Source organism: Toxorhynchites rutilus, chromosome 2 (genome assembly GCF_029784135.1).
Source record: "Toxorhynchites rutilus septentrionalis strain SRP chromosome 2, ASM2978413v1, whole genome shotgun sequence".
Taxonomy (NCBI): domain Eukaryota; kingdom Metazoa; phylum Arthropoda; class Insecta; order Diptera; family Culicidae; genus Toxorhynchites; species Toxorhynchites rutilus.
This window is the reverse complement of record NC_073745.1, coordinates 327,011,388-327,035,896: the sequence shown is the minus strand read 5'-3', so window position 1 is coordinate 327,035,896 and position 24,509 is coordinate 327,011,388. Positions and strand designations below refer to the sequence as shown.

General features: G+C 36.6%; 1 protein-coding gene and 2 non-coding genes across 3 annotated transcripts in view; all 3 read left to right on the top strand.

Moving 5' to 3' along the window:
* The window catches only part of LOC129771902 (uncharacterized), a 473,701-nt gene that overhangs the window by 420,548 nt on the left and 28,644 nt on the right, over positions 1-24,509 (top strand). The gene's annotated exons all lie outside the window — the stretch shown is intronic.
* On the top strand, positions 18,467-18,538 carry Trnaw-cca (transfer RNA tryptophan (anticodon CCA)). The gene has a single exon. It is a non-coding gene; the product is annotated as a tRNA-Trp (tRNA).
* On the top strand, positions 19,118-19,191 carry Trnai-aau (transfer RNA isoleucine (anticodon AAU)). Its single transcript has one exon. It is a non-coding gene; the product is annotated as a tRNA-Ile (tRNA).

The window sequence follows — 24,509 nt, the reverse complement described above, 5'->3', positions numbered from 1 at the left end:
GTTTCGGATTCGGATTCCGGTCCGTGGTCCGATCATTTTCGCGCTGCCACGGATTTCAATTATACATGCAGGGTAGTAAAGATTCAATTCCGGAAAGATTCAAGTTGTCAAAGTTATTACTTGAAACGAGCCGAGTTCTGGAAAGTTATGCTTCTTCTGGTGGCGGCTTTCGCCGACAAGTTTTTCGAGAGGGGGTGATGCGGTTTAGGGGGTAGACGCTTCACGCTTCGGTTGTCGGCTTTGAGCAATGCTGATTATGTTGTTTTTGAAGAAAATGGAACGTTTGTTCGTTCGTTCGTGACGTTCGAGAAGCACAAGCACACAAGTGGTGTTAATGGGAGGTTGAAGTTTCATTTCTTTGGCTGTTGCCATCAATCCCATCATTGATGTTAAAACATCAAGATTTTCCTGTCATTTACGTGCACCGTGGACTCTGTCAAGACGTCACCACCGGTTTTGTTGATTTTTGCTTCACAAAATAATGCAAAATATGTGCCTCCAAGCATAACTGTTCACTAATCATTTCATTACTAATAAGAATTTAAAACCAAATTTGAAATACGGTATTGGATAAGAGAGGTTATGGTGATGATCGAGAAGAAACCGTACCGTTTCTTAAATTCATCACCGGAAGCAAAACGAACATGAAACTTTAGGCTAAAGTGAAGTAAAAGTAAAAACAAAAAAAAAATATAATGTTAACTAATTTAGTAAAAAAAAGTTGAACAAAATAAGAAGGCATCAAACAAACCAAAATTCGAAGAAAAACTCAATTAAACAGTTGATTATTTTCCACATATCTTAGTTTGTTTATAGGCCATAGTGTCCAGGAACTGAAATACATGAATATGCACACTTGTTTTAAAGAAACAGAAGGCCAGGTTTATTGACGAAAGGAGTGTTCCTCATCCACTATTATGCATGGCCCCATTCTGCTCGCGTTACTCAAGAGCAATTGAAAAAATTCAAATGGACTGTGTTCGAGCATCCTCCTTACTCCCCAGACCTCGCCCCTAGCGACTATCACTTATGCCTGGTGATGAAACAGGCGTTCGGCGGTCAACGATTCGATAACACTGAAGAAATTCGCGACGCAGTTACATCGTACTTCAAAAAGTTGGACGCTACGCACTTCACGCTCGGGATACAGAAACTAGTAGCACGCTATGAATGCTATGAAAATGCCTAGAACTTTACGGCGATTATGTAGAAAAATAGAAAATAAAACGTAAATTACGAAAATCACCTTGTTTTTTGTCCTAACTTTATTTTTCCGTGATTTCTGGGACACTGAAACTTATTTTTTGAACGACCCTCGTAGGTATACCACATAGAGAATTTCGATATATCAACACTTTTGAAGAAAATAAACCTTGATCATGGGATTAAAGTCATTACAAAAATAACAAAAAAATGCAACCATTTTTTTTGTAATTTTCCTTATAAACTTCGAAATGTGTCAAAATGACGCGTCCCGTAAACCTGGTGTTAATAAAAATAACAACAATGTGAGCGTGTGATGCACCTAAAAACACAAACACTCTCTACCAGACGGCATAAAAACCGACATTTTGTATTTTTTTCAATCGAGTTCCACCTTGGATTTGAAGTTGCGAATAAAATTGCAACGTGATTGCATCCACAACACGGCACCCCATCAACTTTCCGATGTGTTCAAAAACAATTTTCCTCTTAGGGTGATAGTCGACACCTCACTTCGGTTTCTCTTTTAAAAAGCGGAAATGATCTGGCGTTGTGGTAACATTCATACCTCTCACGCAGAGATCACGAGTTCAATTCTCACTCCCGACATTCTTCCAAAAATGGAAGTAAAAAGTGACGAACCAGCCGAAATGTGTTGAAAGTCACTAAAATAAAAAAAAGAATTCTCTTTTAAAATAAAAGGAAACAACTTCATCCGCTCGCAGTCACCGCGATAGAAAGTGGTGAGTTCTTTTCAAGGCATTGGTGATCAGGGTGTCAAATATAAAGCTCGAATCATTTAATATTTGAACGCACTGTTTATTTTACTGCAGCGCTCCTAGTGGTTGAATTTGAAATGTTTCCTCATTCAGTGCTGATAAATTCGTAACTATTCATTGTATTTCAAAGAAGATATAGTTAATGGAAGTCGCGAATCAAACATAAATTTTGGACATTTTGGTTCAAAAACTCGCGCTAAATTCACCGTGTGCAGCATTCTAAAACCTTTCCGTGAGGTGTATACTACCGATAGACGTAATTATAACCTGCGTCGTAGTGAAGCAGCGTTGTCGGGTTATGATACCGCCAACGAATTCAATACCGGAACACTGCCAGAAGGAGTCGCATGCAATGAAGAAGGGCAATGGAATGAAATCGAGTGGTCAAAAGACGAAAGTTGAAGTTACACCGATGGGCGCAAAAAAAACAACTTCATTTCAAAGGTTCTCAAATGAAAAAAAATCAAAGTATTCCAACATTAAGAGGTTTTTCAAACTTTTCGGTATTCCAGTCAATAACACCTACTTTTACGGTAATTAGTAGGTCATGATGCGGTCCAGCTTTGTGACCGATCGATCGGGAAGAGGACCTAAATGTAAGACTGATACAAGAATGGACACGCTAATCATCCAGGAAGTTAAAAAAAACCCACGAACGGCCATTCGGGCGATTAATGAAAGGTTGGATCTGGACCTTTTCAGTCGCATCATTCGATGACGTTTGGTGGAACGGAACTTGGAGAGCTCTTTCGCCAAAAAGCGACCGATGATCAGCAATATCAACAAAAAAAACCACTTCAGTTTGAGAGGGACCATGTCAACAAGTCGCTGGAGTTCTGAAAGCACAAGTCCGAGCTGTTTAACGAAAAAAAGGTGTGGCGAAAGAGCGACGATAACCTCCTGGACCGGCATCTACAACCGAATATGAAGCTCGATGGTGAAATCATCATGGTGTGGGGCTGTTTCTCGTGAGCTGAGGTGGGAAACTTAGCGCAGGTCAACGGTATTATGACTGCCAATGGTTACATCGACATTTTGTGCGAGCACCTGGGAGAATCCATGCTTAAAATGAGGCTCAAGGATAACTTCACCTTCCAGCAAGATAATGACCCGTAACATACTGCGAAGAAAACAGCAGCATTCTTCTTATCGGCCCGGATAGTTGCGAGGATGGCGCCTTGAAACAAGTTGGACCGCCTACACCTCAGAACCTCGTGTGAAGTATGTCAGAAAGCCTTGAAAATTGGTTATCGAGGTCAGGGACTTACTATTATTTATTTGTTTTAATAATTATTTTTTTAAATAAACTATGAAGTAGTATTTTCATGCCATACCCTCAAAGTACCCATTTAAAAAACAAAAGTATTTTTTATTTTTCTAAAAAAAAATCATCAATAGTCAAATGGCAAAATTGTCTACTGATTACCATCATTCACGTAGTATTTACTATAATACCTAAAAGTTTGAATAGACTTTTAATATTAATATTTTAATTTTTTAATATTTGTTACGAATTGGAACCACTATTCACGCCGTTTCAAAGAAATTTTCGTTGCAGGGTTTCCGGATTTGTGACGGAACTCTTATCCAGGGTCAATTTGAACCCTATTTTACCAGTTCACGTAAAGTGACAACACCACAGCACAATTTTATAAGACGCACAGAACATTTATTTGACTTAAACAATGCTTTCTTCTACTCTTATAACTATACAAAAATTACAATTAAATTTAGTTAAAGTTAGTTAGTAAAGACCGACTAGTGCTTCCAATGGCTGTATTCTAGCACTACTAATATTAGGCTGTCAAAAAAGTCCTGCGGTATTTTTTTTTGAATTTTCATTTGTTCATGAAATTAGTTACAATCATCTGTTTTAAGTCAAATATGCGCCGTTTTGTTCGATGACTTGTTCCCAACGAGATGCCAACTTGCAGTCGAGCAGTGAGATTCACTTTTTACTACGTTTGGAATGAATAAAAGTAACAACTGAGTACAGGTCGGACTTGATTATATGTGATTCGATTATATACAATTTTGGACTCGATTATATACAGTTTGGAAAACAATATTTTTTTTATATTTCAAATATGACTTATTTTAAGAAGAAATGTAACCTTTCAACGTTAAGATGTAATTTAAGTGGCTATTACATGTACAGTGGGGTAAAAATCGTGATTTTTGAAGATTTTGCTTGAATTTTCACCAATAATTGTTTATATCGATATTGCAGCCAAATTAAGAACGATAGAAGTTCGGTGTCAAAGAACAAATTGTAGAACAGTTAAAAAGCTTCAATTTAATTGATAAAAACAATCTAGTTTAATATAATTTTTCAGGATGAAATTAATAATAACACATTAAAAATAATTAACTTTTATGTTTTTCACTTCCAAAATGTTATTAAAATCCACTTATTTAGATGTTCCACTACTATATCCTGTACTAAATTTTCTCATCTTTCAAATGAACGCAACAAAATCGTCTTCTGTAGCTTAATTTGTAATGTAGAGCCAGTTTGAGGCAACAGAGTCCGAAACAAAAAAAAAAGTTCTATAACTCTGTCATTGTTGAAATATGTTCAAATTTCAACAATGACAGAGTTATAGAACTTTTTTCATCAAATATGATCGTCTATCACCTTCTGGAAGAATCCGGATAAATTAATTTTTTTCATGTGAGAAAGGTGTCAAAACCCAAATTTCTCTTTAATTTCTCTTTAATATTGAACACGTTTTTGAAATTTCAATTATGAATGAAAAATAACCTTTCCGTACCAAATTAGCATTCTGTTTAAATGAAAAACACTTTTGTTTGTAGGTGGTAAAAAAATCTTGTACGAAAATTGTTTTTGAAGACAACTTCATATTATAATGAAAAGTTTCAGTAATAATGTGGGAAATGTATAGACAAAGTGTTAAATAAAAGTCGGAAAAAGGTATTTTTAAGTGATTAAATAACATGATGTGAATGTTTTCACTCAAATATTAACATTTGAAAACTGGCTTCGTGTCTTCTAATCTGATAGGTATTACACTAACGAGATAGGGACCCAAGCTATGGTCCCTAATTGAAAGTCGCCACCAGACATCGACAATATCCCTTTGTTATCGCGAATACACGCTTTGTCCAAAAAAAAAAACTTTTCGAAACGGAACCTAAACAATCTGTTAACAGATGTTGACAAAGTAAAAACTATGTTCGAATTCGAACATGCGTTAAAATGAAATTAGTAAAGTGAACTTTTATTCATACGGATTCAAGTCAATACTAGGAAAGTTTACTTTACTTGAAAACGGGCAGAATAAGTAAATACTTTTTTTTTATTCATACGACCTAATATTGAGATTCCTGCTCATTCCGGTAACCTTCAGTTACGGTGTACACTATGTTAACTATCGGCGGTGTAAAGTTTAGCCGAATCATAACCCAAATTAAATTGCCTGAATACATTTCTTTTTAGATCCTACCAATTGATATAGGTGTTGCTTCAATCTCGTTCTCATTTCTACATAGTTATAAATTGTGTCAACAATATTAAACACTGTGATTTCAAATGCGGTGGATTTTTTGTTGCTCTCATCAGTGACAAAAGTTCTATAAAGTCATTGGTCGAGGTGATGTCTCTAGCCAGTTCGAATTCGTTTGTGCCGATAATTTCACAAGAATACCTCTGGACTGCAAGATATTTGCAGCTGCGGACAAAAACGGCTTTCGTGACAAACAAGAGGAAGTGCTGCAATAGTATCGAGACAACGGGGTGGATTTCTTCGAAAAGAGTAATTCCAAATGAAATCGACAAACGACAAAACATGAGTATTTTTGATTCGAATGAAAGTGTGTATTCCGTTTGGGTGAGAGGAAATATGAGTTTTCCATAGCAATTGGGAATTTTTTGACTCAAGGTTAACTTTTGAAAAGGACGTATCGATTTGAGTAAGAGAAATCTTTGATAATTTATATCTCAAAAACTATGAGTCGTACCGAAATAGTGTCTTAGAAAGATTTATAGAGTATATCACATCAGAATTCATAATTTGTGGCTGAGAATGATTGCTAACATACAAAAATTCCAAGTTTCGAAAATTCCTAAAAATTCAATGTTTCACAAAGTTCGTCAAAAATAGTTTTACCATCTTGGGCCCATTTTTTAAATTTTCTGTATGACTTCTATTTTGTATGGAAAAATTGAAAAAAAAAAATTAAAAAATATGTATTTTGGATATTGCAAATTGAATTTTTATTTTGTAAATAAAAAAAAGAGTACTAATTTTTTTTCTCAGTGTACATTTTTTTCATCAATACTCTAAAACTCTTTTTGAGATATAAATTATCAAAGATTTATCTTTCTGCAATCGATACGCCCTTTTCAAAAGTTACGCTTGAGTCAAAAAATTCCCAATTGCTGTGAAAAACTCATATTTCCTCCAACCCAAACGGAATACACACTTTCATTGGAATCAAAAATACAAGTTTTTAAAATCTGCATTTTTAGGACGATTTCATTTGGAATTGCTGAAAAGGACAACCAACTGCCCTCAATTCCGCCCGATTGAGCCCGATATTGGACAGTTGTCAAACAGAAGTTCAAGAAGAGTAGAAAGGTGACTCGAGATGCGACAGAGATGAAAAGATGGCCGAACAAAATGGCCGCTTAGATTAGTCAGCGGATTCCAAAATATGGTATTCGAAGAAAAGTTCAGGTTTCATCCAAATCAAATCGGGATTACCTTCATTTTGAGCACTTAACATTTTTATTTCATTAACATGGTACCGAGATGAATCCGTTTTTGTTCGTTCAGATATTAGATGACTGAACTTGTGAATTGTAAACTTTACGGTAGTTAATTGAATTTAATCACGAGTATCATGCCTGAAAATGATGAATAGCTGATTTTTTTATGAAAACAATTTCGTTGGAATTTATGAATCAAATGGCTCCTACACATGGAAGGATGAATGTTACATAGTCATCCTAAATTTTATCGAAAAAAAGTCTTCGACTTCATTCCGAAGCCCTGACCATGAAAAGGTTCAACGATTAGCGCGTCTCCGTTTAGTCTCCATCGGTGCAATTCATTGCTTCAGCTCAAGCTCCAGCTTCTCGCACGAGCCCCACCACCACCCAAAACATTGTTTCCTGGCACATTGACCATAACCGCCACTTTGTTGACGATGCAAAACTGCAATGCTGCAGAGCAGTAGCGCAATCGTGTTACAGCATCACCCAGAGCCACCGCAAAGCAATCAACTTGCACAAAGCCCAAAACCGGCTCCTTCATATCCTTCATACATCCCTTTGCGTTTTCCGTTGCCTTTCACGAGATGATGGCGCTTCCGTCTTTCGTTTTTTTTTGTGCAAATAAAACTACGAAAGGATGAACGTGGATTCACAGTCTCGGATATGCACACGTAATCCTAATCTAGTGGTCGGAAGTGCTTCCGGGGTGCCCTGGCTTAAGTCGGCTTTCGTGGCTTACAAAAACTTTTGCGGACAATCTGCATGCCAAGCACAGTAGTCAATGTTTTTCATCTCGCATCCAAGCCTGAGAGTCGATCATACAAGCGATCCTATTAAAATTAATGGCATCGCACTAGCGTAATTTCAAAACAAAGGTTGCAATGCGGTTTTGGCTGCTCCCTGGCTGAGAGGCAAACGCCAAAACGAAATAAAGACAACAATCGACCAAAAGCTCCATTTCACTAATTGATACATCGATCAATCGACCCTGGATGGCGGGCCGCTTCCAATTTGAATATGAAATTAGCTACGAGGCTCGAGTTTCGCCTGGGGAACAAACGGAATGTGGCGGATGAAAATGGCGGTGGTCCCTTCATGGACCGTCCGGGCCATGTCAATTACTTTGGCAAATTTTTATCCTCTGCTCGGGTGCACTTTTATGAACAAATATTAACATTTGCTGCACTTAGATGAGATTGCTCAGCAGCCAGGGAAGTGAATGACATTGTCAACTTTGATATGAATTATTTTAAATCGGTTTTTTTTTTCAGTAGACGTGTTTGTACTTTTTCTCTCAATAATATAAATGGATGTCGAAAGTCTGTGTCCTTCGTCTGACGGTTCGATGGTAAAGTTTATCAATTTTTCGTCCTTTTGAAGCACGGCGGTCACAAGTGGAGGAATAAATCTCAAAGCAGCAAGTGAATCCACGGATGAAATGCAGCGCTGTGCATTGATGGCGTTTTTAGTTCAAAGTTTGAGCCTAGTCTCCGCCAACATTTTTACCAATCCCGCGCACCTCTCTCCCTCATAACGACTATAATCCGACACTTTCCTGGGCGCGGAAGTTAGCTTCAGCTACGCAAAGAATGGAAAACAAATTAAATTAATTATAATTTTCACGCTTCCTCACGATAGCGAAGAAACTTAATAAAGCTTTTTGCTACCCTCCGACACTTCTCCCCCAGTCGTGGGAAAAGATTGTGTGGAATTGCGTGAGGAATTGTGCTGCCGCTACCGCTGCTGCTGCTTCTGCTGCTCGGCGAACCGTTCGCATTTTTGCGGGGAGGAATCAATGGAGGAAAACTTCATCACACGGCCGTTTGTTGTGCGGGATTTCCTCTCACCACCCCCAGCGAAAGGATGCTGGACGTGTAAAACGGGGTCTGCGGGTCTGCGCAAAACTAGCTATAATTTGTAGGAAAATATTTCTTCGTCGTTAGTGATATTGTTTTAGTTGGGTTGCCGGCTGCAATTGGCGTGAGCAAAAAAAAACTAAAATTTGCTACTAATGAATATGCACCACTTGCCAGGTGCATTGTGCAAAACTTTTCTGTGCCGGGTGGACTTTCCCTCTGAACTTCAGAGGCGTTTCCTTGGTGATAAGGGTGGGTGACGGTGTCACAGCAAATTGAAGCTGATTTGGCGAATAGTTAATTGGATGATTTTGTTGAAAGAAAATAGGGACCAGGGATTTTCGTCATTGAAATTGTTTGGTGTTTATGTTGCGAATTTGATTTTCCACGATTTACTACAGTGTCAAAAAACGAATGGAAAATGAAATATATTCCCATTATATACATCATGTTGAGGAATGTTTTGATATAATTCAGATATTGTGGAATAAATGACAATGTATTCATCAAATGACTTCAATGTACATAGTTTGTTGAAACTTTTGGATTTAACATTCATTTTCAAAGTCATTAAATTCAGATGTTTGAAGGAAGTTTATTTTTCAATTTTTATATCAATATACTAGCTGACCCGGCAAACTTCGTCTCGCCCAAAATTTGTTTTTCGTTATCAATACCTTCAAACATTCACGTTTTCTTGCTAAGCGCAAGTTCATGAATCCAATCGCAGAACTGTTCATTGATTGAATCGACCCCGTTGAATTTACCTTTTACTAAAAAAATCCTAGTACTTCTACCAAAGCTCATCATTATAATATCAGATTATTTTCAGACACAATTCTCTTTCAATATTTTTCAACCACTTGCAAATAACATGTTTCTCCGTTACATTGAATAAATGTTTGATACAGAAAATATGATAGAATAAAGACAGATCTCTCCCCTCTTCTCCCCTTAGAGTGGGGGAGGAGTGTACATTCACCATAGAAACGTTTCGTGCACCCTCATTTGTATGACAGCCCCCTTCCCCTACGAGAAGGGAGTGGAGTATCTTCTTCTTCTTCAATGGCACTAACGTTCCTACAGGAACTTCGCCGTCTCAACGTAGTATTACTTGCGTCATTTTTATTAGTACTTGAGTTGTTGAGTAGTTGAGATTTCTATGCCAAATAACACGCCTTGAATGCATTCTGAGTGGCAAGCTCTAGAATACGCGTGATCACAGTGCAAGTCGGAGGAAATTTCTTTGACGAAAAATTCCCCCGAACAGAACGGAAATCGAACCCGAACACCCGGCATGTTAGTTATGACGCTAACCACTCGGCCAAGGAAGCACTAAGGGAGGAGGAGTATCTAACCACCATAAAAACATTTATTGCACCCTAAAACCACCCTATGCCTAACTTGGTTTCATTTACTTGATTAATTCTCGAGTAATGCAGAAATTTGTGTTCCATTTGTATAGTAGCCCTCCCTTAGAGAGGGGAGTGGAGTGTCTAACCACCATAGAACCATTTTTTGCACCCTAAAACCTCCATACGCCTAATTTGGTTACATTTGCTTGATTAATTCTCGAGTAATGTAGAAATTTGGTTCCATTTGTATGGCAGGGAGAAAGGGGAAGCTGCCATACAAAGTATCTAACCACCATAGAATCATTTATTGTACCCTAAAATCTCCAGATACCTAATTTGGTTACATTTGCTTGATTAGTTCTTGAGTAATGTAGAAATTTGTGTTTCATTTGTATGGCAGTCCCCCCTTAGAGAGGGGGGAGGGGTCTCAAACTATCACGAAAACCTTCCCCGGCCCCAAAAACCTCTACATACCAATTTTCATGTCGATCGGTTCAGTAGTTTCTGAGTCCATAAGAATCAGACAGACAGATCCATTTTTATATACAGTAAAACCTGTTTTTGTGCGGTTGTTTTTGTGCGAATTTTTTTTGTGCGGTTTTTTTTGTGCGATTTTTTTTGTGCGGTATATGAAAAGAAGCATATTTGACGAAGTTATCGTCCATTTAGTTTTTTTTCGATTGTTTATATGCATTTCAGTGCGAAAAAAGCATATTTGCGTCTCAATTATCCACTTCAGAATTCATTCCTTTCCTCCCATCAAACGCTCTAGGTTTTTCTAAGTGTTTGCATGACATGATTTCTAACAGCAACACGTTTCGACATGCAACTAAAAGCACAACCACGCGCAACCGAAAAGGCAAACTGTCCCGTTGCAAAGCAGGGAAACAAAAGCAAATTGAACAGCAAATGGTGTGGATTTGAGTTATTTTCTTGGGGGAAACTTTTTTTATGCGGTCCCTATCTACCGCACAAAAAAAGTTTTTTACAAAATGTGTACCGAACACGACTTTTTAAAGCTACTGGTAAAGTTTTGCACGATTTTTTTATGCAGTCCCTATCCCCCACACGAAAAAAGGTATAGATAAAGACGATCCAACAAGTATTTAGCCTTACCGCCTGATGGTGTCAGTATCGCAAGAGAGATTACGTATCGTGTAGTACATTCTCGTAAACGCTTGCTGTCAAAATTTCAGCCGAATCGGACTCGTAGTTTCGGTTTGACCGTGTGTAAAAGCGGGCGTGTCCACGGATTTTAGAAAAATGGAAAAATGGAGAAAACGTATTTTTTAAGATGGATTCAAGAAGTTGGAGCATCGCTGGGTCAAGTGTATCGAATTAAAAGATACTATGTTGAGAAATAAATCGCCACTTTTCCAATTTTTTTTGTAGGCTAAGTACTTATCGGACTGCCTTCGTATATTATTAATGCCATGCCAGTATTTGAGAGTCATGACATTTTCTCTTATTTGTAGGGTCATTTAATGTCCTAAATCGGAATGATATATTAAATTTCAAAAATCATATCTCGAAAACGAAAAAAATAGCATCTCTGATATCGAGATATCCTATGTAAAATATCCTCAGCTTTGGAGGGAAAATATAAAAAAAATATAGTGCCCTCTAGTATAAAGTCTTGAAAACAACAAAAAACGACTACAATCAATAATTACGAAAACAAAATCCACAAGTTCAATGTTTTTTAACAACAGACATTGGTTTTAATTCAATATGTCGATCATCTTAATCGGTTCAGTGATTCAAAAGTTATGAATTGTTGAAAAAAGTCTTTTTTGGGAAAAAGTTGAAAAAATGATTTTTTGGGCCACCCTAAAATTGGCAGATTTCTATGAAAAGTGGTAGTTTTGTTCTCTATAGCAAAATATTAGACCCGTATTTTTTATTTTTTCGTTAGGGTGACCATTTTCATTCTAGGGTGTTCCGAAAAATCAACTTTTTCCACTTTTTCCCACAAATGACTTTCTTTAAAAATTCATAACTTTTGAACCATTGAACCGATTTTGATGATCGACAAATCAAATTGAAGTCAATGAGCTAGCTTTTTATGAAAAAATATTGAACTTGCAAAAAATATACATTTTATTTTAGTAATCATTGATTGTATCTGTTTTTTATTCTTCTCATGGCTTTGGACTAGAGGGCGCTATATTTTTTTATATTTTTTCTTGAAAGCTAAGGATTTTTTAAATTTTTTACATATCTCAATATCAGAGATGCTATTTATTTCGTTTTTGAGATATGATTTTTCAAAGTTAACCGGTGGTCCGAAAAATCATTTTTCCCCTTTTATCGAAAAATGACGTTTTTCGAAAATTCATAACTTTTGAACTACTGAACCGATCCAGATGAATCAGATGAAATTGAAACCAATGAGCTAAACTTTGAAAAAGTATCACACTTGCGGAAAAATTGGATTCTGGTCGCATAGGTCTAGTCTCATAGGAATATTGAACGAAGACTTAAAACATGTTAAATTTGAAAAATCATATCTCAAAAACAAAAAAAAATAGCATCTCTGAAATAGACATATGATAGTTAAAAAATCCTCAGCTTTCCAGAAAAAAATATCAAAAATATAGCACCCTCTATCTTTCACCGCGAAAACTATGGAAAACTGACCCAATCAATAATTACGAAAACGAAATTAAAAAAAATGTATTTTTTTAAATAAAACTAATTCATAAGATTCAATTTGATATGTCGGTCATCTGAATCGGTTTAGTAGTTAAAAGTAATGAATTTTTATAGTGTTAAAAAGTAGGAAAAATTGCTTTATCGAACCATCGAACTTTGAAAAATCTCTTTTGCATTTTGAATTTTGCATCTCTGATATCGAGATATGTTATGTAAAAAATTCTCAGCTTTCAAGAAAAAATATAAAAAATATAGTGCCCTATAGTCCAAAGTCATGAAAACAATACAAAATGACTATAATCAATAATTACGAAAATGAAATACATTTTTTTTGTAAGTTCAATATGATTTTTATGAAAGACTAGCTTATTAGCTTCAATTAGATATATCGATCAGCTAAATCGGTTCATTAGTTCAATTGTTAAGAATTTTTGAAAAAAAGTCATTTTGGAAAAAAGTGAAAAAAAAATCTATCCATCATAAAATGAAAATGGGCACCTTAATGAAAAAAATATGGGTCTAATGTTTTCCAATAAAGAACAAAATTACCGCTTTTGACGAAAATCTGAGAACCACTATATCGGTTTGAGATGGAATGGCTGTATTTTTTTTTTCTCCCAGTTTATATGAACAAAAATATTTGAGTTTATTTATAAAACACTAGCTGACCCGGCAAACTTCGTCCCGCCCAAAATTTGTTTTTTGTTATCAATACCTTCAAACATTCATGTTTTGTTGTTATGAGCAAGTTCATGGGTCCAATCGCAGAACTGTTCATTGATTGATCTTCTATTCGACCCCGTTGAATTTATCTTTTACTATAAAATTCCTAGTATTTCTAACAAAACTCATCATTATAATATCAAATTATTTTCAGACACAATTCTCGTTCAAGATTTTTCAACCACTTGTAAATAACATGTTTATCCGTTACATGGAATAAATGTTTTATACAAAAAAATATGACAGCCCTCAATCGGACAATTCCTTCCTCGAGTTCTGTTCTTATCAACACATCCGGCGATTTTTTTTTTGGTATAGATAGAAGAAGATATAGGAGTGCGTTTCATCAAATTAAAATCCATTTCCAGTTTCGGACAAAGATCAATTTCCCTAGCGCAAACATCCAATGGACTAACAGCAGTTGTCGATATGTAATTGTAGAACGTATGGGAATTCAATTTTCAGATTTTTCCGTTTTCCTTCAGAGTTTTTCGAAAATTTTCAATTGTCATGTTTGTTTGGAATATTTTTGGTTGAAATATGTGTAATATTTTTATGGGACCCTCTCTCCATTCCAGAGGAGGAAGGGGTGTCATACCATTATAGAAACATTTCCCGAAATCCGAAACCCCAAAAACCATCACATCCCAAATTGTGCTTGATTAGTTTTCGAGTTATGCAGAAATTTGGGTTTCATTTGTCTGACAGCCCACCCTTAGAGAGCGGGTATAGTGTCTAACCACCATAGAAATATTTATTGCATCCTAAAACCTCCACATGCCAAATTTGGTTTCATTTGCTTGATTATTTCTCGGGTAATTCAGAAAATTTGTGTTTCGTTTGTAAGGCAGCCCCCCTTAGAGAGGAGGTTTGAGAGTCTAACCACCATAGACATATTTATTGCACCCTAAAACCTCAATATGCCCAGTTTGGTTTCATTTGCTTGATTAATTCTCGAGAAGTGCAGAAATTTGTGTTTCATTTGTATGGTAGCCCCGCCTTTGAGTGGGGGGAGGAGTGTCTAACTATCATAGAAACATTTATTGCAGCCTAAAACCTTTACATGCCAACTTTGGTTTCGTTTGCTTGATTAATTTCCGAGTAATGCAGAAATGTGTGTTTCATTTGTATGACAGCCCCCCTTTGAGTGGGGGGAGGAGTGTCTAACTATCATAGAAACATTTATTGTACCTTAAAACCTTCACATGCCAACTTTGGTTTCGTTTGCTTGATTAATTTCCGAGTAATGCAGAAATTTGTGTTTCATTTGTATGACAGCCCCCCCCCCTTTGAGTGGGGGGAGGAGTGACTAACTATCATAGAAACATTTATTGTAGCCTAAAACCTTCATATGACAACTTTGGTTTGGTTTGCTTCATTAATTTCCAAGTAATGCAGAAATTTGTGTTTCATTTGTATGGCAGCCCCCCCCTTAGAGAGGGGGGAGGGGTCTCAAACTGTCACGGAAACCTTCTCCGGCCCCAAAAACCCCTACATACCAATTTTCATGTCGATCGGTTCTGTAGTTTCGGAGTCTATAAGAATCAGACAGACAGACATCACTCCATTTTTATATATATAGATTATAAATTAAATTTCCATCGGGTATCGCATTTGTGCCAGCATATGATCGGCACATCTGGACTGCTTCCTGGGACTTGGGTTTTGGGCTTTATTGCAAGTTTTTTCGAGTGTAATGAAATTCATAAAATCATTAAGTGTCATAAAATTTCATACTATTTAGAACATTTGGTAGGATTGTTACTTATCGAAAATAATTAAATCCCTTTTAACGGCGTTAGCTCACATTATGAGTCGATGCGTATTATGAATTATTCTCCATTTGCCGATAATAGGCATTTGTCAGTCATTTGTCAGTATTATATATTGATCAATCAGTCCGTGCTCAATTCATGTGTTTATCGTGTAGATCTTACTACTAACAATTTATGTGATTGTGGTTCAGGATATCATGATATCGAGTAGGTTGTTTGGCAATGTAAAAAATGCAATTAAAGAACTTAACTGACTGTTGATTGAGAGGTTCGAAAGTGTATACTCACACATGTTATGTTATGTAATTTTTTTGCCCGCTTCACTCCCCTGAATTCAAATGTCCGTTCTACAGGGTTTTCCATTCCGGTCTTCCGAAAGTATACAGCCCTGCGCTGACAACCGTTTGACATAGCTGTCAACCAAAGCGTCATATCGTTAGTTGAATGTCTGCCATTTTACAATATGGATCGTTTTAGCATCGCACAACGTGTGAATTTTGTTAAATTATATTATAAAAATGATGAAAAACCGGCAAATGTTTTTCGAGCATTACCGACGGATTTTGGTCGTCATGAACGGCCTACAGAGAACACAATCGCTAATGTAGTGCGTAAATTCGATCAAACTGGATCCGTAGCGGATATTGTGAAACCTGTACATCATCGTAATGTGCGTTCGGCCGAAGATATTGCTGCTGTTGCTGCCAGTGTGGAGGATGACCCGAATGTTTCGATTCCACGGCATGCTCAGCAATTGGGCTTGTCAAACACATCATTGTGGAGAATTTTGCATTTGGACTTGCACCTACATCCATATAAAATCCAACTGGTACAAAAATTAGAGCGTGGTGACCATGGAATGCGTCGGGCATACGTCGATTGGGTGAACGAACATCAGCAGCAAAATGCTGAATTTTCGCATCAAATTTTGTTCAGCGATGAGGCACATTTCTAGCTCGGTGGCTATGTGAACACCCACAATTTCCGTATATGGGGCTCAGAAAATCCACACGTGATTGTTGAGAGGCCATTGCATCCGCCAAAAGTCACTGTTTGGTGCGCATTATGGTCTGGTGGAGTCATCGGGCCGTATTTCTTTGAAAATGCGGACGGCGAGACGGTAACTGTGAATGGTGAGCGCTATGGCCGCATGTTAACCGATTTTTTTTTGCCACAAATTGAAGATATTGATACGGATGACATGTGGTTTCAGCAGGACGGCGCCACGTGCTTCACAACACGACCGAACATGGCCATATTACGAACGAAATTTGAGGGACGCATAATTTCGCGTTTTGGTGATGCCAATTGGCCGTCCAGATCATGCGATTTGAACCCGCTAGACTTTTTTTTGTGGGGTTATGCGAAAGACCGTGTCTATGCCAACTCTCCGCAAACTCTTGAACATTTGAAAGACAACATTCGTGAAGTTATGACCGAGATACTTTGAAATAAAAGTTTCATCGAAATTCGAATTCTAAGTGTGTTTTATTTCAATCTACTTTCGGAATTTAAAGTTGGAAAACCCTGTACATTCCCTTCCCTATAAATAAGAAGAAAATGCTACTTTTATCCGTACTATATTTCTGTAGTTATTGATTCATTAGACTTTGGTTTTTATCTATGTAGATCTAACCTCTTTAGGTTTTTGTTCAAAAATGCACTGATAAATGATGACTTCTTGTCCTCTTCTGCATAATTAAATAAGTAGAAGAAAAGGGTGGTAATGGCTCTAATGATATTTTGTGCACATTTTTGAACATCGATGTAAAAAAACCAAATATTTAATATATTTAATATTATATAATATAAGAAACTAATTTTCTATAACCTCCATTTAATGAATAGTAAAAATAACAGATTTTAGAATAACGAAAATACTCAATTTAAAAGCAATCACTACAAACAATCACAGTCCTACGTCAAGCTCCCGTCCGTGTCCCTAGGCCCAGACCCATCTACTTTTTTTTTGATTCCGTCATTAGACTAGTCTTTTTTCAGCTTAGACTGGCCCATCAATCGTAATTTTTCAAAATCGTGATTTAAAAAAATATCATGACTTCTCAACCGCTGGACCGATCCTTTTCATTTATCCGAATTTAAACGAATTTAAAGATCTTTTGATGTAGTTTTTTTTTGTAAGAACTCTCGATAAGATTCCATCTTGTACGAAAACACATGTGAACAAGTTTTCCTCGTTTTTCTGTGGAATGGTCTGGTTCGAATATTTTTAAATTAGATATAAAGAAGTGATAGAATACATATTTGATAATGCACTTTCGTACACGAATCCAATAAATATCCTCTAGATAGATAGTTTTGAGTCAAGACCGTACAAGATTACTAAAATCACTAAAACTACAATAACTCAAATAATCAAATAATGAGGATTTAGAAAAATTCTTCCCAAAGAATACTCTTGAATGTGGAACTTTGAAAATCTGAAAAAAAAAAAAGATGAAACTTTGGTAACATGAAGAAAAAAAAATTCAAATTTTTAGACTAGAATACTCCTTCAATACATACGTTTTCTGTAGATAATTTCTGCACGAATAATGAAAATGAAAGTGTTTCAACCCTTATCGAATTCTCCAATTTGAATTTGATTTGAATTTGCGTTACGTGATACGGGAAACGCTACGAGACTTAAGGTGGAAACAGAATGCCGCGTTGTGCGTTGCTTCTCATCAGCTGTCATTGCTTGCGTTTTGTGCTGAAACATTTGCCCGACGCAGTCTGCTGATTTGTAATCACAATCTAGCGTTCGCGTCACCTCTTTTCATGTAAACAAACACAAAGTAAAGTTCAATCAGTCAACTTCAATAAACTTGTGAATCTGTAATTTCATTTTTTAATTACGCATAAATTTCCGTTTATTCATCATTACCTTAAATATAATGAATTCAGCTGATGTTCAGTTTGCATCGGTTGCTTAACTCTGCATAAGTATGAATACATAATAACTTCTTTATACTTCTTTTCAATGAATTTCAGTTCGTATGAAAATCTTGTTCTTGTTGTGTCCACGAATCAGTTGAATGTTTTTAAAAACAACACATTGACATATTGGGCGCAAGCAGTTTAGAACAAATGTTAGCGTTTGGTACAACGATGCTAATGACGCAACGCATTATTGTGGGCGATTAAATGGAAACACACATGTTTAAAATGAAGTGTCAAAGCACAATTATCGCGACGCGACGCATAGCGCGGTATTCTGGTCCCACCTTCAGGGCGAACGAATAACACCAATGCGTAGCAGATGAAGAAATACTTTATTCACGGAGTACAAATATTTGATTCAAACAAATTACATTCATTTTTGAACAATTAAGCCTTTGAGGAAGATGATACTGAGTTCAACTATGGCTTCTTTACGTATGACTCCGTGGCGCAACGGTAGCGCGTCTGACTCCAGATCAGAAGGTTGCGTGTTCAAATCACGTCGGGGTCAATGAGAAAATTGCTTTTATAAAAACATACAAGCCAAAAATTATCACAAATTAAATCCCCATTGACTTTCATCTGAAATTATGATGATCGCTTTGGATATTTTTTACTCGAAGAAGCAAAGTTGTTTATAGCAGAGCAAATCCACGCAAAATCATCCGGTCGCTGCCATGACCCTATCCGATTTTTTCGTGAAACTTCGTACATATCACGGCAGCTATCCAAAATCACAATACCAAGTTTCAAAAAAATCGGAGGAAGTTGCGTCAAAATCGTATGTTTTTCGGCTGATTGGTGTGCAAGTCGTAAGTCGTAAGATAAAAATACATCCCTCTAATCCGCGCGGTGAGTAACGTGAGATGGCTTAAGTTAATATATCCTGGTGGCGAAAGACTTGACTATTGTTTGTCTTTAGATAACATTTGAAGTCGTGTCAAGGTTTGCACAATAAAACGAGAAACTTCGCCATCTCACATCAATCGCGGCGCAGAGTAAAGAGGATGAAGTGATTAGATGATTTTTATGCGAACGTGATTATCACTGCATCACGCAACGAGAATCTTATGTTCGGGAAACCGTCGAGGGCTCCATAGCTCAGTTGGTTAGAGCGTCGTGCTAATAACGCGAAGGTCGTGAGTTCGATCCTCTCTGGAGCCAGTTTTTTTTCATCCTCCATTTCACGTTCATTCAGAATAACCATATCTTATCTGATCTTTTTGTTTTAGAGAGGCTTATGAATCATCCGCTGATAAAAAAAAACACGTAAATCATTATATTTCATTGTCACAAAATTTCAAACTCTCATTTTTTAACTTCATCTTCAGGCTTCAGCATACTGAATTAGAGTGGTCATAAAAATGAGCTTTTTGCTGTTTTTAATTTTTTTTTTTTTTAAATATAATTAATTTTCTGTCTTTTACATCAGATGGAAGGTAATTAGATGAACTTTCTATTGAATTTGTTTCCAAAATGATTTTTTTACAAATCATATTGGATCACCAGATTAGAAAAATCTGGTGATCCAATATGAATTTTACAACAAATGTATAGCCATCTCATCACAAATTGATAGTCTAGTCGTGAACAAATCATCAGTTTGGACGACTATTTATATATTATAGGAGAGGTGAACAGATATTTTGTTTAAACTCCGCGATTAATTCACATAGAAATTACTTTGATTTTTTTCATAGATTAGAAGATGTTAGAAAATGAAAACTTCGAGCGCTTTGAGCCACCCCTACATCATGTTCGATTGAGCTGAAATTTTGCACATGTCATTCTTTCGGCCGAATAAAAAAATGTACGTACAAGGTTTTTGAAATTCGACATACATATTTTCGCGACCACCCTAACATACAATGAACACGCCAAAACAGCAAACCACCCGCGAAAAAAATGGTACTTTTTGTGCCATCCGTAAGCTTCTCATTCCTTGTAATAAGCATCTTCAATTAGTATCTAATGGCCGAAGGAAAGAAAGAGAACATGAACCCCAAGATGCCCACAAAAATTTTGGTGAAATTCAAGCCCATCCGAACATAACGATACGAAATGTCGCTAGAATTTGTTGGGCGACAGTCTTTTCTTTGTTCGTAAATCTATGAACCATTATGGGCTACATGTTCATATAACGCAGATGTCACCTAATCGGAATGGGTATCAAAATGTCTCCGCAAAAACCTGAACACTGTATACCTTCGAATTCTACTTCAAGGCCTAGGTCCAAGGTTCATCAACTCCCTAGAAACGATTATTAGATCACCAGGTTCAAATTTGGTGTTTCGGACCATAGTTGAAAAGAGCAAATATTATGAGATTATGATATGAGATTATCTTTACATTGGATTTAGATGGTTTACCAAATTCATAGGAGTCAGCAGTATGATAGAGCTCTGTGAGAAAAAATAAAGTCCTTGTGGAAAGATCATTCGAATTAGTGAGAAGAACACTTACAAAAATCCATATTATTATTATTTTTTTATTTTAATCTCACAATTGAAAATCACGAATACAATAAAATAATCAATTTCAAGAAAATAAAAATAATAATGAAAAAAAAATATTTTTGTGTCTCGAAATACTCTTAAAAATTCAGGAAAAAATTACGCCACATGTATTGAAAAAGACATAAACGAACGCATTTATAAAAAAAATTAGAGCAAAAGCGGGTCTCAAAGTTTTTTTTTTCAAAATTTCGAAATGTCAGAAAATATATATTTTTTTGATACCGCGTATTTAATTTTTTTTATTATTAGATTTTTTGATGAAAAAATTGTTTGAAGATATTCATCGATACACATATTTATTTTATTTTTTAATAAAATCATATTAGTGTTAAACAATATTTATTTTATCTATTACAATCGTTTTCAGTTTATTATTTACATAAAATATACCATAATCCATATAACAATATTTATCGAAGAAAGAAGTTGTTTAATATATTTTTAAACTATGATACCGCTCGAAACAGTCACCTTTGTGTAGTGGGACGTTGCAGTATTTACAAGCGAAACTCTGAATTGTCGTAGGGGTTTTTTACATCGACCACTGGTCACTATATTTACCAGTTTATGCTTTCCGAAATTTGCCAGTCTTCCGGGATGATCAAATCGGGATGTAATTCTTGTGGGTTCGGAATTAGGTAGATCCTTATCTTGTTCTACAGTTTCGCAATCTTCTATCAATGAAAGTGCCGCTTTGTGCAGAATTTTTTTATATGTAATCTTCTGTCCATTCAGAGTTGTATATACTTTAAAGGAATTAAAAAGTGCACAGTTGATGAAGAACATTACGACACGTTTCGTCCATTTTTTTGTTTTCCTAAAAATGGAGTAATAGGACAGATATTGATCTGCGCGATCTACGCCCTTCATATATTTATTATAATCTATTATTGAAATAGGCTTCTGTATGGGGCAATCTGATGTCCTGCTTCTATTTCTAGATTCCGTCATTTGTGCAGAATGTATTGTCGAGATCATGTGTACGTTCCTTTTGCCATTATTCCATACTTGTAATAAAATATGGCCATTTCTAAGAAATTGATGTTGGCCTCTTGAAAGTTTGGCAGTTTAAAGTATTTGAGGAAGACCTCTGTTTTTTCGAAGCGTCCCGCACACTCGCAATTTATGTTTTAAAAATTTTTTAGCAATGTTGACACTATTATAGCAATTATCTTGATATATATGGTGCCACATGTTCTTATACGGTCCAATGATCTATAATACAGTCTCTTCTATTTTTTTTCCATCAGCGGTATACACACAACAGTTGGATACGTATCCTGTACGAGCTTCAGACAGCAATCTGACCAGTATTCCGTATTTTGTGAGTTTTGCGGGATTATATGTTTTGATTGACAGTCTACCTCTCCACGGAATTATACATTCATATAGAGACAATTGTTGATCTGGTTTATATATGTTGTTAAGTTTTTCCTTGAGATAATCGATGACAGGCTGGACCTTCACCAGCTTATGCGAATTGGGAGAAATATCGTTGTTGTTACAAAAATTCCAGCTTTGCATTATTTGTAAAAATCTGTTTCTACTCATAACCTTCGAGAAGAACGGCGTTTCTATAGATGGGTCTGTAGACCAATAATCGTAAAGAACGTCTTTCTTTACTTGCCCCATGAGAATGATCAGGCCCAAAAATTTCTTCATTTCAGTCACCGTGACGTCTTTCCATTTTTTCGTTTTTGATGTAATTCTATATTTTTCCACAATTTGATAATGATACCTATTAGACTCCCTCACGAAGTGCTCAATCAGGTCACCTCCAATGAATAAATTCACAATATTTATTACGCTTTCAGAGGAACTTGGCAAATTTTTTACCCCAGAGCTGCCTTCGAAAAGTTCCAAAATTAAATTCTTGTCGTTCGTTGACCATATACCATTGTTGTCTTCAACGTTATCATTTATGCCCTCGTCTTCTGAATCACTGTATATTAACGGTACAGGACGTCGCTTTCGAATCGCTATACTACTGCTATCACTTTCGTCATCAGTACTACTTGCTGAACGGCAGCCAAGACAATCTGACAAATCGTCGAGATAAAACTCACCGACACTATCCGTTTTATTCATTTTTAAGGGCTAAAGTTTTGAGAAAAGCACCGATTATCGGAATAAAGAATACGAAATGCTTGCTGCTTGCTACTTGTCAATCTAACCTAACCAAATCTAATAGAAAGATCGAAAGTCGATTAATCGACAACAGGTCGGTAAGCGCTGTGGAGCAAAAGTCGAATAATCGACGGCCGGTCGGTAAAGTGTTAGGAAAGGTGTGAAAAATACAAAAAGGTGCATTTTTCACCATAGATCCTATGGTGTACCATATAAGGACTTAAATATATGGTACTACTGCCACAATGTTTTATTTAATACCCTATATAATATTTTCCATACAGTTGGTGATTTGGTTTGGGGAGCACTTTTTACTTCCTTACCCGGCCAGGCCCTTTATTTGATTCGACTGGCGGTAATCAATGCTTTGCTTGTATCCAAATTCTGTTAATATGGTTGCTCCTATTGATAAAAACCATTTGAGGAGCACAAATTGGAGCAATCAAAACGAGGCACATAGCGCGTTTGGACATTGCTTGATATTTCACAATTATTCAATTGTTCATCTTAAAAACATGTTATTCATTGTGATTGTTCAGTCACAAGCGCACTGAGAGGAGAATGAATCGCATACAACGCCGCGCCCTGAAGTTAAATTCATCGTGTGCCCGAAAACAAGATTGAACATGATGGCACAGCTAAGAGGAGAAATAGCATGCTGTATAAGGACAGCATAGGGCAGTTCGAATTGAGACAGCAGAGCGTTAACAGCAACAGCAGCAAATTTGAAGCAGAACACAAAACGAAAACTACAGAAGTCAGTTTAAGTTATGTCATGTATAGTTTAATGTATAGTATGAAGTTAAGTGAATTATAATGTACATAGTTTATTTTTAATAAAATAAATATATATTATTTAATTTGATAGGTGTTGTAGAGAGAGAAGCAGCTTCCGGATTGGGAGTAGAAATTTAATTTAAAAAAAAGAAATCATCACTAATTAGTAGTCCTTCAATTCTTGAATGTTTCAAGAAAATCCGATAAAATGCGTTATTTTGGCGAACAACTTAGTGTGTGGATTTATTTCCAAGTACATCCTTTAATACTCTTTAAAATTCCACCCCATAACTTCTGGACACATTTACACTTTTTGGAGTACTTGCATGTCTTTTGAGAACATTCTAGTGTTTTTCCACTTCATTGCGACAATGCCAGTCCATCTACTCCCGCCTTCCGACACCCAGCAACGGCACATCAATTCCGCCCCTATGGATGCACACCAACACCTTCCAGGTGAGCGCTCATTTCCAACTCCCACTTCTCCGAATAACCACCCGACGATTCCACCCCGATTGTTGCGCACTGCTATCCCAGGGAACAGCACCATTACTTTCGCAATTGCGCTGCGGTTCGCGAAGTGACAACAGCTTCTCACTGGCTACCGGGAAATGGCACCAACTCCCGCGGGAAAAACGATAACTTCACGCTAGAGAATGTTTTTTTGTCCGTTGTTTAGCGCCCCGCTGGAAATTTTCGTTCGCTTTATCCAAACCCAACCAACCAACCAACCGGGAGACCGACCGACACATAGGGGTTGGGTGAGGGGGGACCCTGTTCAGATCGGTTGTATAGAAATCTCATTTTACTGACTCCAAACAAAGAACCGAACTTTGTCTACCGCCGGCAGACCCTGGCGCTCTCTCTCTCTCTCTCTCTCCGGTTTTTTTCTGTTTACGGATGGCAAAATATGGAAACGCTTTGAAACACCGGAAGTGGGTATCCCCGGGAAGGACCGCTATGTTTCGACAGCGGGAAAGTGAGAGAGGAACTTCGCAACATAACAACAGTTTTACATGAGCGATTCAAATTGCGATTGTTTCTACTGTTTCACGGATTGGA